This window comes from Tamandua tetradactyla, chromosome 2 (assembly GCF_023851605.1).
Source record: "Tamandua tetradactyla isolate mTamTet1 chromosome 2, mTamTet1.pri, whole genome shotgun sequence".
In the NCBI taxonomy this organism is placed as follows: domain Eukaryota; kingdom Metazoa; phylum Chordata; class Mammalia; order Pilosa; family Myrmecophagidae; genus Tamandua; species Tamandua tetradactyla.
Window position 1 is genome coordinate 4,813,773 of NC_135328.1, and position 18,556 is coordinate 4,832,328.

At 38.0% G+C, this 18,556-nt stretch overlaps 1 pseudogene; it reads right to left on the reverse strand.

Annotated features, from left to right (window-relative positions):
- Window positions 1-18,556, reverse strand: part of LOC143655444 (contactin-associated protein-like 3) — a 231,340-nt pseudogene that overhangs the window by 50,485 nt on the left and 162,299 nt on the right.

The following is an 18,556-nucleotide window of genomic DNA, read 5'->3' on the forward strand; positions in this document are numbered from 1 at the left end:
TTGACTGAATATTGTCAGTTACTAGTACAATTTCAAAAACATGGGCAATGCAGATTCATCGTTGTCCTAAGGCCTGTATTCTGGCTTTCTCCCTGAAATTTTCTATTAAAAAATAAGCATTGTGTTTCTATTTCTATTTTAGTAACTTAAAGATATATCTTCCTTCCGCGGAGTCTGTCATTAAGACTTTTTCTTAGCTCCCTAAGTCCTTATACATTACCTCACAGAGATTTAGAAATTTAAAATTTAATGTCATTTTTTTCAAAGTTTGAACATTGCAATCTTTCATTTATCTTTTTTATTTTTAAAAATCATAAGTTCAGACATTTATAACCCTCTGAAAAATTGGATATGGAGTGTACTTTACATCTGTCTATTGTACTTCAGCAATAATTAAGATGATTAAGAACATTAAGATAAGAACTCAAAGGATATTAATTAAATAAAATTTTTTGAATAATGACTATTCTAGGAATACCAACAGTTCTGTTTATTTTCCTTTTACCGGGTGTTTCCAAAAGAGTTATTCTTAAAGTTATTCCTAAATAAATAAAATGAACTCAATAATTCTCTGTTAGGAAAAACACAGAACGATCAAGAAAAAGTTAGGAAACTTGAAAAAAACGTCTAATCATAAAGTTGTTCCTGTTTCTAGTTATGAAAGTGAACAAATAAATACACTAAGAACCCAGAGAATTTCAGCCCAGGTTGGTTTTCTTTGTCTACACATCTTTGAGAAAGATAAGAAAAATTGTCACTGCATGCCACTGCAACCAGCAGTGAAGTATTTTGTGCAAAACTTCAAACAGTGTAATCACAGGTAGGAATGTCTCCCATAAGGAGGAGGTGGGATCTGTTAACCAACTTAATAGATGATTTAATATTTCCAATGCCCTGGAACATGGTATGCTATTCAATAGCCTAAAGACTCCATAAAGGCTAAAGTTTTCAGCCATTCTCAATTTCAGACCGATGCAACAAATACAAGATAAATGCACGACAAGGACTCAAACAGACATTTGCACACCGATGTTCATAATGGCATTGTTCACAGTTGCCAAAAGACTGAAGGAAACCAAGCGCCCACAAACAGATGGAAGGATAAACACGATGTGGTGTGTACACATGCTGGAGCATTATTCAGCACTAACAGGGAGGGAAGGTCTAATAAATGCGGCAATGTGGGTAAACCTTGAAGACATCATGCTGAGTGAAATGATCCCATTGAAATGAAATAATTAGAATAAGCAAACTCATTAAGTGAGAATCTAGAATAGAGGTTACCAGGGGCGGGGTTGGGTGTAGGGAATGGCAAGTTCATGTTTAGTTTGCACACAATTTCTATTCAGGTTGATTATAAAGTTTGGAAATGGATGGTGGTGAGAATAAAAATTAAAAGGCAAAGCAGCTCTGCACAGCACCATAAACCCACTGTAGATGATGGAATACAGTTAATAGTACAGTTATAAAAATGTTCTTCTATGAATTTTAACACATGTACCATACTAATGCAAGGTGTTCATAATAGGGTGGTAGTATTAGGGTCCCTGAAATGAATGAAACATGTTTAAGACTGTTTATCATTTTTATAACCGCAGATAATGAAAGGAAAAAAGAAAATTGTCTAACAATATTAAATGAACAGTTGGTAAGTAAAATATGGAAACAAAAACACACCCTAATGCAAACCATGAGCAACAGTTAATACTATAATTGTGTAATATTCGTTTACCAATTGTGACAAAGGTACCACAGTAATGCAAAATTTAAAAATAGGGGTAAGGTTATTTGGCAAAACTGCATTTTTTACATGATTTTTCTGCAAACAAACAACATATCTAATTTTAAAAAATTAAAAAGTTATATGCACAATGTGCACAGAGAAGTGTGCTGTTTATAAAATGTAATCTCAGACTAAGAAAAAAAATAAACACTGGACAGGTGACTATGAAAATCCAGGGGGAAGAGAATCTGTATGTGTGAGTGAAACTTTGTGCTGTAAGAAATTCGTGGAGAACCAGCTTTATTATAACACAAGTCTTTCTCACTTTTATTTTCTTTGGTAAAAATAGCATTTTTCATTTCTCTGGCATGAAGAAATTGGCAGATTCCCACCCCCACCCCCCATTTGTTTATTTTTGCCTGGTGTTTTACTTTATTTTTTAAAAACAGCCCATATTTCTCCTTTCTGTCACAGATTGCTCTCACATTGATTTAAAATGCACAGTTGACTAGTTAGTTTCAGTGAATGGGAGAAATTATACTGTAGGAATGAAATTAGTCTCCGCAGCTGTGCATATTCAGGCCATTCTAAATTTATATGCCAATTGAGGATGAAAGTCGTTTGGGCTTTATCATCCAGCTAGTTTTTTCTGTGTCCATCTAAGAGGATGACGGAAAAGGAGGAAACATCACACTAAAACAAACGCGTCATTAAGACTCATTACAGGATTAATTTAAACTCTTGGATTTCGCTGATTTGATTCTTAGTGATGCTATGTCTTGTTGGGGAGCTTTATTAACAGAGCATTTTTTCCAGGAATTAAATTTGCTGAGAAAACAGAAAAGAGAAGCATTACGTCTCTTTCATTGCACAGGAGTCGGGAGGAAGAAGTCGGACCCTGCCACCTTGGCCATGCTGTGGGGACAGTGACCATGAGCTGGACTAAAGGCTGCTCCTGATGTCCAGAACTGATCTGTGTGAGGTTCCTGGGCACAGGTTCCAAGTACTCGGCCTGTGCTGCTAAAAATGGAGGTGAGAGCTGTCTTGTCTCAAGGTACCCTATACCAACTAGTAAAATCAGGTACATAAGCACTTAGGAGGAAATCACAAAAATCGCTGAAAAGAATGAGGCATGTTTAAGAAAACTTATAATTCTTATAACAACAGAAAATGAAAATAAGAAAGAAACTTGTCTGACAATATTTAATGGGATGGTTGGAAAATAAAATATGGTCCATTCATGTAATGGTATATGCATCTCTTATAAAATCATCAGTACTGTTTTCCAAATGTACATATAGGATCTTTTTCCTTGTGAAAATAAATGAGATTATTGTACGAATAAAAATAACAAAACCATTTATTACATTAGCATGACAGAGTTATGAAATGAGCTCTCAAATAGTTTGACATCAACCTTGATCTGTCAAATGTTAAGACATGAAAGATGATATTATCTTCATAATTGGGCAAGAAATTTTCTGTAGTCTACCTGGTGTCTGTCTTAAAATGGCTGGAACTTTCCTTCATATCCTTTCCAGTGCATTATCTCCATGTTTTACTTTTGAAATGATAGCTCTTGAAAAAATTGCTCTATTTATTTTTAGAATAATTCGGTCTTCAGGCTTCCCTACATGCTGAGGTTATAAAACAATATTAGACAGACATGCACAGACTCAGAAGATGAGGGAAGGAAACAATTGCAACACTGAAAATTATCATTCTTCATTTCACAGTAATGGCTGCTCTGAATGATTTTCAATGCTTAGACAAACAGATTCATAATCCATATTTACAGTCAATTTTAGGGAGGGACTTTGCTTTTCTTATAGCATAACATCGTAATTTCTACATAATTTTAGAAAGAAACACAAATAAGTAGTGAAATGCAAAGCTACAATAATATCAGGAAGCGACTCAAGCACTGCTGGGCAAACATGTCTTATTGACAGAGTTAAATGACATTTCAAGTGGCAGAAGACTTTTCACTTGAACGCCCACGAATGAAGATTCATTCCAGTCCCCTGTCCCCTCCGAGCTCCCAGGTTGCAGTTTCCTAGCTGTGCTCAACCAATAAGCAGACAAACATTCTGTTTATCATTGTCCAGGAGAGCCGATGCCCTCCCTGACTTAGTAAAAAATTGTACTGCATTACCACTTGGCAATAAATACAAGCTGGAATAACTGATTAAGTTAAAGAATTAGTCACTTTGGGCAACACACGAGGGCAGTGGGAAATCATAAGATGCTTTAGAGGACCCAAAGTTCTGGAGAGTATCTGCACGATGGGGTGAAAACCAGGATGGAAAACAGAAGAAAAGGTAATAGCGATCTTTTAGACTGGGACAAAAGATCCATAAAGGGTGGCACAATCAAAGTCAGTGCAATCTACGATGCTTTCATTAGTACTTCATAGACATGTCTTTTGGGCCATACCTGACAATTCACAATCTTCTCATCCAGCATTCCCTTTAAAAATGAAGGGATGGAAGGAGGAGTAGCAGCTACAGGCTGCCGGACAGTGGGGCTGGGGGCAGAGGGTCTGGGGAAGCAGTGGCCCAGCTGCTGCCCAAGGCTTGGCTTCTTCTCTGTCCAAGGTGCCCTGTGGTCAGAGGAGAAGCCAGGGCAGGACGGTCAGGTCCTGGTGTAGCCTCCCGCAGCTCCTGTGCAATAATTCATGAGAATATGTTCCCTCCAGTAGAATGTTCCTTGGAGACAAAGTTTGGCAACCTCAGTTACAGTATACACCGATGCATTTTTGGTGGGAACCCCAGAATCTGTCAGACACAAAAAACTCTTATGTGAAAAAGTGCGTGCTCTCCAATTCAAAGAAGAAGGAAATATGCATGAAAACATTCTTTTGAAGGCAAGATTGCACCAGTTGAAATGAATTTTCTGGGGCCTCCAGGAACAGTCAATGGCAGAGTGGACTGAAGTCGGCGGCAGAGCCCAGGGGGTGTGTAGCAGGAGCTCTCGGAGAGGTCGGTTATGTTCCAAAATGGTAGGCAGAGAAGACAGATGTCTACGATGATACTGCATTCAGTATTTTAAGCAGCAGCATCAGAAAATTCTGAATCAACTGTTAAGAGTTTCAGTGTTTCAATCAAATAGCCTTGGCCTCTTTGGATGGCTTCTATCACCTGAATGAAGCAGCGGGGCAGCTCCTATGAGGGTGTGCGTCTTTGGGTGTCCCAGGCTGCTGTGACAAATGTGCCACACAATGGAGGGCTTCAGCAGCTGGAGCGCATTGGGTCACGCTGCAGAGGCTAGAAGGCTGGCTCCCTCCCACGGCTGGAAGTGTTCTGGCCGGCAGACTTTGGGTTCTTCGGCTTTTCCATCACATGGCCATGCCTTTCTCTGTCCATGCCCTGCTGACCTCCAGAGCCCGGGTTCCCCCTGTGGACCTCTCTATAAGGCCTCCAGCGACAGGATGAAGACCTATCCTGATTTAGGTGGTCACACCTTACCTGAAAATAGCATTTCTCAAAGCTCCTGCTCACAATGGGTTCACACCCACAGGAAGGAGAGATTCGGAAAAGAATATGCTTTTCCTGGCTCACAGAACTCAATCTACCTTAGTATTGTTACATGAGTTTGAAGCCTGAACCTTCTCGGACTCTCAAACAGAAGCTGGTTGCTTGTTGGCTGCCATTTCATTTGGTTTTGGTTTTTGTTTTAACTTTAGCTAGCAGATGTTTAATTTATATTCTATATATATATATATTCTATATATATATCAATTATATAAAGACAATATATAAATTATATAAATAAATTATATTAATTATATATAATTAAGCAGATGTTTAATTTCTATTTATCTGTCTATGTATCATCCGTTGCACCTCTCAGAACAAGCCATAAGGGCTGGCCATGGTGGCTCAGCGGGCAGGGTTCTCCCCTGCCATGCCTGAGACCCTGGTTCGATTCCCGGTGCCCACCCTGTGTGAAAAAAAAAAAAAAGAACAAGCCATAAGCTGTGTATTGATTTGGAAAGTTGAGAGGAAAACAAAAACACGCTATTAATCCCCACCACTCCACCCCAGTCTTGGCCTGCTGATGGGTATATAACATGCAAACTTGCTTATGAAGGAAAAGTTTTAAACACATTCAATTTTCTTTTATTACAACATGTATCTTGGTTGGGGAGTATTTTACAATGAAAATGCTAAAGAACAAAAGTTTTAGAGAACAAACTGCTGAGTGGAAAGCCTGAAGGCAACTAGTGATTTTAATCTCTAATCTTTGAAGCAAGTACATTTTTACCTGTGTTCATGTATATTTACCTTCTGGTTGACACACTTCTATTTAAACTGGGTAAAGGTATTTCACATATTTTGGATCAAAGGAAACTTTGAAATCATAGAGTACGTCAGGTCTTACTTCACGTCAATTATCTGGTAATACGAAGTAATAGATCGACCTTATAATTTTTACTACTTTGTCCCGTGTGGTTCATGATGATGTATGTTACATTAGTTCTGTGTATACAAATAATAAAAAAAAATTGTTTCTGGAACTTTGGCTTTCTATTAAAATTAACCTCCTTGCTGTTTTGAGTATGTTTTTCAGCATATACTCATTTGAAATGAGCTTTCTTATTTGGCCATTGTCTGAGCGTTTTGAACTGAACTGGAATGCATGTGAATGGAGGCTCAGATGGAGGCTGGGATGTGTACGAGTCCTCCTTTGCTACCACAACAAATTAACACAGACTTAGAGGCTTAAAACTATACCCGGTTACTGTCTCAGAGGTCTGTGGATCAGAAGCCTCCCTGAGGTCTTTCCAGGCTCATTTAAATTTTTGACAGAATTCAATTCCTTGTGGTTGTAGGACTGAGGTTGGCTTTTCTTGACTGGCTGTCAGCTGGACCCACTCTCCACTCGGCGGCTGCCTGCTCCTCTCACCTTGCCCCCGCTGTCTTTAAAGGCAGCAATAGTCGGAGCGGCCTTCCCATGCTTTGAATCTCTGACTTGTCCTTTGGCCCATCTCTCCTCAGCATCTCTTCTGGCCCCAACCAGGATAAGATCTCCGCTCTCAGGGCTCAGGGTTTACTTTGCTCCCCTGGTAATTCAGAGTCATCTCCCTGTTTTAAAGTTTGTGACTTCAAGGTCCCTTAGCCAGGTTTCATATTTAGAAGTTCCAGGGGTTCGGGCATCCTTGGGAGCCCGTTCTTGCTCCCACAGAAGCCACATGCTCTTTCATGTTTGCTTTGATTGATCCTGTTGTCTTGAAGATCCACTTATTTCCTGAGGGAGGCAGGAATGTTTATGAACACACACATTCTCAAAGAGTATAAAGTTTCAAATATCCTATTGTTCATTTCAGTAGTTCCTTTCTTGGCTTATTTCATCTGAGCAATCATAAAAACGAAGCAGACGCACTCTATCGTCTTTTCTGTCATACAGTTTTAGCCATCATCCTAACAGGTAACATCCTCTCTGGTTTACAGTTCTCTTTAGTTTTGTTTGGAAACAATTCAGGTAGAGATTTTTTTTTTTTTTTTTTTGCCACTCTGACATATGGTTGACAGCAGACATGGGAGTATTTTCAGTATTCATACCTGGAAACCCTCAACATCATTGCCAGCACATGAAATTTCTCAGACAACTATTGATCTTGGATGGATTGTTATTCCTCAAGCTAGCTTCACTCTTCTGAGAAGGCTGGAATGTAGAGCAGCATTTTTTGAATACTCCTTATATTATCACGCATTCAAGATAAATTAAGACATTAGCTTACTGAGATCTTAAGAATCTTAAACTCTTTAGGATTCCTTGGCATCATATTGGAGGAGAAAAACATCCAACTGGAGATATAAACCTACACTGTGTGTCAGAGCAGCGATCAGTGATGTATTTGAATATATGTGGTTATATATATTGGAAATGTGCAAAATTCCTGTGAAACACTCACAACAAAAACTGACGGACCGATATACAGAATACAATATATAGGATTGTATGCAAAAATCTTTCCTTCTGGGTCTATATATCTGTTTAGGTATGATTGTAAATTAATATAAGAAGAGAAGGAAATCGTTTCCCAGTAAGAATCACAGTAATTGGATTTTGTTTTCTAAATTTGTAGTGAAAGGTGGCTGAATGTACCTGTATTTGTTATGGAGCTCTCTAGTTAATTGGAAGTTTCTTAGTTGAGGACTACTGCATTGTTTCCTTGTCATATGTGCAGTGGCAGGAACTGGGACAGAATGCCTGGAATGCCTTTGAGTCCATGCCACAATGTGAAAGGCTTCCGGCATGATTGGGCCCCTGAGCTGTGGTGTGCAGGTACCCCAGCCTAATCTCTGCACTCCTTGTCTCACAGCTTTTCTAGGCTGCATGGCGGGTTTCTGCTGTCATTGTTTCGGTTAATAAAGAAGCCAAATTTCCTTTCCAATCCAAAAATTCACCAGTTTCCACTTCTTAACTATACCAGTATAACACCAATAACGTGGTGGATTCACTTAATATCTTTTTTCCCCATTTTTTTCGTTTTTAAAAAAGTTATTGCCAGTGCTTACAAAGCTTTTGATAAACAGTTTGGTATTTACTGTTCTTTCCTTCCTACTTTTAAAAATATCTGTCCACCTATCTAACCTGTCTATGAACTGAGCTGTGTTGTATTGATTCAAAAGTTATGGATTGAGATGTATGACTTACTTTATAAGTAAGCGTTTCAGTAAACCAATGATTTGGAAAATACGTTTTGTTTTTTAAAATCTAACTGATAGAAGTATAAATTCCTTTATCTGTTGTAAAAATCTGATTATGATCAATCTGTCTGGAAGCTCATTTAAACATCCCAAACTCCTGGCCTCCAGAACGGGAATGAATCCTTGTAATTCTGCATAACTTAATATAGTACCAGGATATACCTCGGACTGTGGGCTGATAATTAAAACATATTGGGTCCAAAGGGAAAAACATGAACATATTAAACTTTCTCACCTGGGAAACCCCAGGTACCTTCTCAACCACTGGGGACTCCCAAGAAAATAAGCCAAGCTCTTGATTTTGAGGTTTACCCTTTCAAAACTTATTTCCGTAGTGGAGAAGCTAAGACTACTTATAACAAGGCCTGAGTATTGCTTCCAGGAAACCTCTTTCGTAGCTCAGATGTGGCCCTCTCTCTCAGTCCAACTCTGCAAGAAAAATCATTACCCTACCCCTATGTGGGACATTGTCTCCCTCTCAACGTGGAGCATGACTCCCAGGAATGAGTCTGGCTCTTGCCTCATGGGATTAACAGCACCTTCCTGACCAAAAGGGGGAAATATATGGAATATAAAATAAGGCTAAGAGTGATCAAATAGAGTGAAAAGGCTATTCTTGAGGGTACTCTGATGCAAGCTTCACTTACATAGTGCTAATTGCCATTGTTGGCTAAACCCCAACTAGCATCACTCCTATTAACTTTTAAGAACATCCATGGCTCAAACTGAGACTCTATAATTTCATGCACTAGGTTTGCTTTCATGGAACCTAAATTTCCAGAGGGCTCCTAGGCCAGATAAATCCTGAAACCCAATCTCCTAAAGATTATCATGTAATCCCCCTCTCCTTTAATGTCAATAGCCTTTCTCAACATGAAAAAGTCAAAAAGAGCATGGCGGGTGGGTCACAGTGGCTCTGCAGGTAGAGTTCTCGCCTTCCATGTTGGGGACCTGGGCTCGATTCCTGGTGCCTGTCCATGCAATAAAAAAAGGGGGGCATTTCCTAAAGGTCTCCATGGATTGGGAGAAGGATCAAAGGAAAAGGAGGAGTTTTAACAGAGAAAATAGGATTGGATTTAAAAATCTTTTTGTGTTCTTCAAAAATAACAAAAGGCATTTATGTTCATTGAAAGAGATTAGTCATTCCTTAACACTAATTTAGACAATATGTATGACAAGAAACCCAGATCACAGGACAGGAAGGATAAAAATGGCTCAACGCCCAGTGCAGTTGAGTTGCCCTCACTCACCTCCAGAAGAATAGGTGTCTCCGGAAACCATCTGCCCAGGCAGGAGGGAGTGGGCAGGGGCCAGGGTTCATCCCCCACCACACCCAGTGAGGGCCTTCGGAGGGTCACTGCCCGTCAGGTCACCCCCCCTGGAGGAAACAAACTCAGTGAAAGACAACTAAAAAGTGCGAACATTATGTGTGGATAGCAAAAAAAGAGAGAGGAAATGGAGAACAGAGACAAAGAGGAAAGTCATTTTTCAGACTCTGCACAAAGACTTCATCCAGTATGCTTGGATATGAAAAAACACAGTTTTATTCAGTTTTTGTGATGAAAATACACATTCATGAATTTAGTTTTTAATGATAGATAGAGATTAGCTAGATAGATGATGCATAGAGAGACTCTTTTGCACATTTCTCTCTCTCTCCCATTTTTTTCTCTCCCTCTGTCTCTCTTTCTTTTTGCCTCTCCACCTTCAAGCCATACAAAACCCACAGTATCACAGTAGGAAGAAAACTTTTCACATCTATTTGCTAGACCGTGAACTTCTGATATTATTTCTAAATGTCTACAGCTACTTCTTGCGCTGGACCGTCACCCATTGGAGAGACGCCTGAGGGAAATAGTCTGCGATTTAAGTAGAGTTGACAGAGGTCTGAAGGCAGATCCTCAGGTGCCAGTCGTCAAGGGACAGAGACGCGTTGGGCTGTCCCTAAACACTGCCCTTCTAAAGCTAGACCTACTACTCTTGCCAAAGGCACAGGCTTCCTCTTCTTCTTGCAAGGACAAGACCATGCCTGGGAACGATGACTCCTGATCCCCTTTAGGTAGGAACATTCTAATGGCCAAATTGAGGAAGGAGAATCAAAGTGAAGCTCCCTGAGCAAGGCAGGTCTAAAGAATTATATTGTCAAGCCACAGCAACCACTGCTGCCTCCTGAGAGAACGAGATAGAAAACTCAAATGCTGCAATTCTGCCTTTGCCTGACCTTGCCTCTAAAGTGAGACAAATGTGTTTCTATGCCTGGTTTTCTCCTTTAGGCAAGGGCTGCAAGAATGCCTAAAAATCATAGCAGGATTGCACACTCAGAGCCCTTTGAGGACAGGGCAGGGAAAACCCTATCAGAAGGGAGCAAAGCTCGGTGGGAGGGTGGGGAAGGGTCCATATCCATGAGCTGGTAGAGGTAACAATCCTAAAGGGAATTTTCAACAGCATAATACGTTTTTCATAGCATTAAGTATTGCATGATAACACATGCATTTTTGCAGTTTTTAACACAATCTACCTACATATTCAACACAATTTTTTTTTTTTCTGGGGAGTGGCAAGACTTTATTTTTAAACAAGAGCTGAGCTTCCAAATCCCTAATTTTGGCTAGTTTTGCTAACAATGGCTAAAGCAACATTTCATAGACATTTTACAAGTCTGGTCCATATTTCAGAATATCTAATTTAGGAAATAGGTAAATTAACAAAACGATTCCCTCAATACATTTAAAAATGTTAATTAAAGACCTTTGGATGGGCCACAGTGTCTCAGTGGCAGAATTCTCACCTGCCATGCTAGAAACCCGGGTTTGATTGCCGGTGCCTGCCCATGTAAAAAAATTAATAAATAAAATTTAAAAATACAAAAATAAAAAAAAAAATCATTGAAGTGAGATAGTGTGACGATATCTCTGGAGTAAGAGGAAGGAGGCTTAGATTCTAGTTACGTGTGTTTTATATCTCTAATTTCTGGTAACCACATGCTAGCCACTTCTTCATATTGAAATAACTCATCTCAAAGGCTCTAACTTTAAAACTATGTGATTTACATTTACTTTACTTAAGGATACACCTATATGTCAAGCTCAGCACAGCATGTAAATTTTTATATGTATCATCATCTTCACCACCAGTCTTGGGCAAAATTGTCAAGAGATAAAGTTTATTTTTGAATACTTCTTTTCTAGTTTAGGATCCTCCTTGCCATATTAGTATCATATTATTTGCCTTACTTTTCTGAATGCCCCACAGCTTGATGCTTTTTTTTATTATTAATTAAAAAAAATTAACAAAACATTTAGAAATCATTCCATTCTACATGTACAATCAGTAATTCTTAATATCATCGCATAGTTGCATATTCATCATTTCTTAGTACATTTGCATCGATTTAGAAAAAGAAATAAAAAGACAACAGAATAAGAATTAAAACGATAATAGAGAGAAAAAAAAAACTATACCTCACATGCAGCTTCATTCAATGTTTTAACATAATTGCATCACAATTAGGTAGTATTGTGCTGTCCATTTCTGAGTTTTTATATCCAGTCCTGTTGCACAGTCTGTATCCCTTCAGCTCCAATTACCTCTTCTCTTTTTTTTTTTTTTTTTAATTAACGGAAAAAATGAAATTAGCCCAACATTTAGAAATCATACCATTCTACATATGCAATCACTAATTCTTAACATCATCACATAGATGCATGATCATCGTTTCTTAGTACATTTGCATCAGTTTAGAAGAACTAGCAACACAACCGAAAAAGATATAGAATGTTAATATAGAGAAAAAAATAAAAGTAATAATAGTAAAAACAAAACAAAACAAAAACCTATAGCTCAGATGCAGCTTCATTCAGTGTTTTAACATGATTACTTTATGATTAGGTATTATTGTGCTGTCCATTTTTGAGTTTTTGTATCTAGTCCTGTTGCACAGTCTGTATCCCTTCAGCTCCAATTGCCCATCATCTTACCCTGTTTCTACCTCCTGCTGGACTCTGTTACCAATGACATAATCCAAATTTATTCTCGAATGTCTGTTCACATCAGTGGGACCATACAGTATTTGTCCTTTAGTTTTTGGCTAGACTCACTCAGCATAATGTTCTCTAGGTCCATCCATGTTATTACATGCTTCATAAGTTTATCCTGTCTTAAAGCTGCATAATATTCCATCATATGTATATACCACAGTTTGTTTAGCCACTCGTCTGTTGATGGACATTTTGGCTGTTTCCATCTCTTTGCAATTGTAAATAACGCTGCTTTAAACATTGGTGTGCAAATGTCCTTTTGTGTCTTTGCCCTTAAGTCCTTTGAGTAGATTCCCAGCAATGGTATTGCTGGGTCGTATGGCAATTCTATATTCAGCTTTTTGAGGAACCGCCAAACTGCCTCCACAGTGGTTGCACCATTTGACATTCCCACCAACAGTGGATAAGTATGCCTCTTTCTCCACATCCTCTCCAGCACTTGTCATTTTCTGTTTTGTTGATAATGGCCATTCTGGTGGGTGTGAGATGATATCTCATTGTGGTTTTGATTTGCATTTCTCTAATGGCCAGGGACATTGAGCATCTCTTCATGTGCCTTTTGGCCATTTGTATTTCCTTTTCTGAGAGGTGTCTGTTCAAGTCTTTTTCCCATTTTGTAATTGGGTTGGCTGTCTTTTTGTTGTTGAGTTGAACAATCTCTTTATAAATTCTGGACACTAGACCTTTATCTGATATGTCATTTCCAAATATTGTCTCCCATTGTGTAGGCTGTCTTTCTACTTTCTTGATGAAGTTCTTTGATGCACAAAAGTGTTTAATTTTGAGGAGCTCCCATTTATTTATTTCCTTCTTCAGTGCTCTTGCTTTAGGTTTAAGGTCCATAAAACCACCTCCAATTGTAAGATTCATAAGATATCTCCCTACATTTTCCTCTAACTGTTTTATGGTCTTAGACCTAATGTTTAGATCTTTGATCCATTTTGAGTTAACTTTTGTATAGGGTGTGAGACATGGGTCTTCTTTCATTCTTTTGCATATGGATATCCAGTTCTCTAGGCACCATTTATTGAAGAGACTGTTCTGTCCCAGGTGAGTTGGCTTGACTGCCTTATCAAAGATCAAATGTCCATAGATGAGAGGGTCTATATCTGAGCACTAACACAATTTTTAACTGATTCCACTATGATTGGTAAAATATTTGAACCACCTGTGCCTATTACAATTTACATTTCCAGTCACAGTGGGGAAAAAAAGGAAGCCACCTTTCTTTAATGAAAGGAGTTAGTTTAAGATGACTGGAATGCATGCACAAAAATATCATCCCCCCTAAAAGTCACCATAATAAATTCTGATGTGTTTAAAGTCATTTATACATGTCAAAAGCCTTTGCCAGTGGGGTTAAAAACACACAATTTAGTCGATCTTCACATGCAAAATTTACTTTGCCTAACAGAATTGAACAAAAAGAAAAATTTCAAAAGGATCAGGAAAGCAAATTGTGTCAGAAATAAGTGTGCTTTGAAGTGGAGACGGGGAGGAGACACTGAGTGTTCAACCCAGTTAACCTCGCCTTTCACTGTCTGAGCCATTTCCTAATTCTAATTTCCCATCTAATTCTGTAGATTGTAGAAAACTGACAACAATGCAAAGATTTTGGGCACAAAAATGCAGATTAGTCTAAGCACAAATTCTGGGATTAACAGATTCTATGGGTCTCTGTGCCTTTCATCATCTTTGAGTTATTTTACCATTCTATAAATGATAGATAATTGAAGGCAAGGAAATGATTATTGCCCATAGGCCTGCAAATAGTTTCATCTGGTGGATGAACAATTAAGCCTAATCACTTCTTTCCCATGGATTCATCCCATTTTACATTGATTTGTAAATTTATTGCATTCTTCCATATATATATATATATATATATATATATATATATATATATATATATATATATATATATATATATATATATATATATATATATATATATATATATATATGGGTATATATATATATATGGGTATGTAGTTTTTTGAATTCCGCTTTGAATCTGTTGTAACATCCAACTGATTTCCTCATTAACTAATGAGGTAAATAAAATCTTCAACATGTTCTTGTTAGAATTGCATGAATTCCTGATTACACCTCTTTTCATTTTAATAAGTGAAAGCAGATTTTTTCATACTTTTTCATATTAATCTTTTAAATATATATATTTCTTTTAATTTCCTTTTCTCTGTTTAAGTATTATTTGGCCTTTGGCCGTTGTTAATACACAAGGAAAGCAAAAACAGTGGCACTTATAAATATGTTAATGGACAATTAAATTACTAAAGCATTTACCCAGATGTTATCTTAACCATGTTTGCACAGAGTGGTGATCCCTTGTCAAGAATTAGATACAGCATTTTAAATGCACAGGCAGAAATGTCACTCTCACAAAGGCTGCCCTAAAGTGAACATTAAAATCCTGATGCTATCCTATGGACTTCAATTACGTTAATTCTAGTTTTCGTGCAACTCAGGAGTGGAAAGCATGCCTGCTCAGCATATCCTTGCAGGCAGGATACACACAACATATTGGCAAATAAAGTTGATCTAGCTATTGCAAGGAAAAAAAAAAAAACCAACAACAACGATGGCAGTCTTTAAAATGGGCCAAAGAGATTACCGGAAATCTGTTCAATGGAATGATCATCTGATTTTATAGGGGTATGTCTTAGCTTACCAGGTCTTCTGCACCAAAGTACCACAAACTGGTTGGCTCATTCAACAGGAATTTATCATCTCACAGCTGTGCAGGCAAGAGGTCCAAAATTAAGGTGTCAGTCCTTGTCAAGAATTAGATACAGCATTTTAAATGTTGTAGTTTTCGTGCAACTCAGGAGTTGCACCAGGGAAAATTCCTTTTTTTTCCCTTCTTTTTAGATATGTATTTAGTGTTACAACAGTAAAACCAGTTCAAAGAAAAACTCAAATTACCACACATTTATAGTCATATAAGGAATACTGAAGTGACATTGCAAACAGGTGCCATGCTTCCTCTGAAGCGTTCTGGTGGTGACATGTTGGAAATCATGACTTCATCTCGACTCCAGCCACATGGCCATGTGTCTCCTACTAAACTCTGCTTCCAGGGCTGCCAGTCATGCTGGATTAAAGCCCACCTGCGTTCTGTTTGAGAACACCTTAATTAATAACATCTTCAAAGACCCTCTTTCTCAATGATTCATGCCCAAGGGCCAGGGGTTAGGACTTGAGCATGTCTTTGTGGGGGAAAAGACTCAAGCCATAACCGTGTATCAGCTTCTGTCTTTGACCATGTTACTTTACAACTGTATGGACACAGAAGTTATTTTGTGGAAAACTAACAATAATGCAAAGAATCCTTGCCCACGACATGCAAACTCTGCACAGGGCAGGGGCAGTTGATTTTCCTTGCTATGGACTGACAAGTTTTGCCAGATTTGCACCTGTTTGCAATGTCACTTCAGTATTCCTTATATGACTATAAATGTGTGGTAATTTGAGTTTTTCTTTGAACTGGTTTTACTGTTGTAACACTAAATACATATCTAAAAAGAAGGGAAAAAAAAGGAATTTTCCCTGGTGCCAAAAGGGATAGAGTCTTTTACCCACCCTGCCTCTGAGAGCTTCATTTAGCAAATATATAATCGTAAATTCTTTCCCTTTCCCATTGAAATGTATGTGGAACTTTTAAAAAGCTAAATAAGCCCTTTTCCAGTTTTACAACCCGGGAATTTTTTCTTGATGGCCTTAGAGACCTCTCTTTGAAATGTAAATATCAATAATCTCTATCTCTGAGTCTCTGTGGGAGTTTAAGTGCCTGACTCCAAGTTGTAACTACCTGCTTGCAATAGAAAGTTTTATTTTTCCTGTGGATAAAGGCAGAGGCTAATACTGATGGTCACTCCTAATTATAAGGTGAATTTATGATATACCGTACATAGCAAGTGGTGCCATCAAGTTCTCTTGTAAACAAATTATCTTTTATCTTGAGAACATGGCTGTAATATGTTGTATCTGCTTGACTACATAAAAAGGCAAGATTTCTTTCTGTCTTTGTAGTCTCTTTGGTGTATTGGCTGTGACACACTTCAAAGTTGGGTTTAAGGCTTATTCAATAATAAAACTGTTAAATTCCTTTCTACCTTTGTGTAAAGGTTTCACTGGGTTGGTAGGAGACCTTATTTTCAATTATTTCCCCAACTGGCTCTCTCATTAATGGAGTTAAATAAAATGTTTGATGCATAATTCATCATTTTATATTTGTTAGAGGGTCATGATTTTACTCTTTCTTGAAGAAAACACCCTATTTGTGAGAAATGTAAAATAGATTTGCATTTTTTAAACATAAAGGATATAACACCATTCTGAATTTCTCTGCTTTACCTTCCACATTTTCCATTGGGTCAGTGGTGAATACAGATTTAACATCTGGGAACTGCATCCAAAGCCTCGGAGAAAAGAAATATTTAAATAAGCCCCATTCTCTGAATTCCCTCTTCATGGGTCTCAAAATACTGTTTCGTATAGCTCTAGTCTAAAATTTAACCAACAGTCTAGTCAAGTGTGAATCTAACTAGCCAAAAGGAATCTATCTTTGAGCCTCTATCTATGCCTCTTTTCTTGACCCTCCTTTATTCTTAGAGCCTTGCCACCTCAGAAAGGTCCCCATGTGGTTATGTTGCCCTCAGATCTTGTCCTAAATTTCCAAATCCAATCAGCTCAGGAGTTAACAAACTTGCACACACTACACTGCCCTTCAGAGGCAGATTAGTCACCATCTGTTGGTATTCAGGCTTGCCCCTTGGGGATCTGCGCTGCTGACCTAGCAGCCATATCAAAGCATTTGCCCAACAAAACCAGGTCTTCAGTGGGGGCAGTCCAGGTGTGGGCAAAGAAGAGCCATTCCCAGTGGGTGTTGTGCTAATGAAATGGATTTCTTTCCTTCTTATCTTTCTCCCCACAATCTAACATTTGACATTTCACAAAGTAAAACACCTGAGGCTTAGGGCAGTTAAGTCAGATCAGCAGTAAGTAGAGGAGCTGATATTCTTCCCTTGGGCAGGGCTGGCTGAGAAAACTAACCAGACACCAAACTAAAACTACTCTTGGCTTTTGCTGGCATTCTCCACAATAAGACAATTGTTAAAAATTGCCTAATGTTCATAGAATTTTCTCCACCATCATCTAGATATATTTGTAGTAAAATAAAAAGGAAAAAAAAAGAAAGAAAGAAAAGAAGAAATGGGAAGGAAAAGGAAGGGAAGGGAAGGGAAGGGAAGGGAAGGGAAGGGAGTATCTCTGTGTGTCACCCATTTCTTGAGGTTCTAGCTGGGGTCCTTTGGAATGGAGGCTGGATATGTGTGTGTCAGGAAATGAAACGGAGAGACATTAAATATTTTTCTTGTATATTTTCAGAATATGTATATTCTGCTTTCATACAGCTTCTTGTAGAAGTGTCCATTTCTTATTCCCCAAATACAGTCATTTGGTGTCCAATAGCACTTAAGAAATACAAGTCAGTGCTATTAATTGCATTCACAGTGCTGTGCTATCATCAGCCCATCCATTAACAAAACTTTTCTTGAACAACTGAATAACTTTTCTTCATGTATTTGAAAGTAGTTAAAATGGGAAATTTTATCTATGTTACCACAATACATTTTTTTAAAAAAAGCATTGTCAGAGCTAAAGAGATGTAGATAAAAATTTACCATACCAGGAAGTTAAATAAGTCTAGACTTAGATGCATCTAAAAACAAAGTCCTAGATTCTATAATGCAAAAGTTATGGAGAAAAATAAGGAGAAATGGAAATTTAAACACATACCTTAAAAATAATCAAAGACGACTTTCATGGTGGCTGTGTCTACAGATGCATGGTCTGGAGTCAATTAAATGGCAAATACAGCCCAAGTCTCCAAATAAGAATGCTTTAAATAGAAATGACAGACCAGGTCTCCAAATAAGAATACTTTAAATGGAAATCACAGCCCAGGTCTCTGAACAGAAACACTTAATACTTCACTACCTTTCTTACTCATTTATTACAAAATGACTCATCTCCTGGTCATGTGTAAAGTTTGTGGG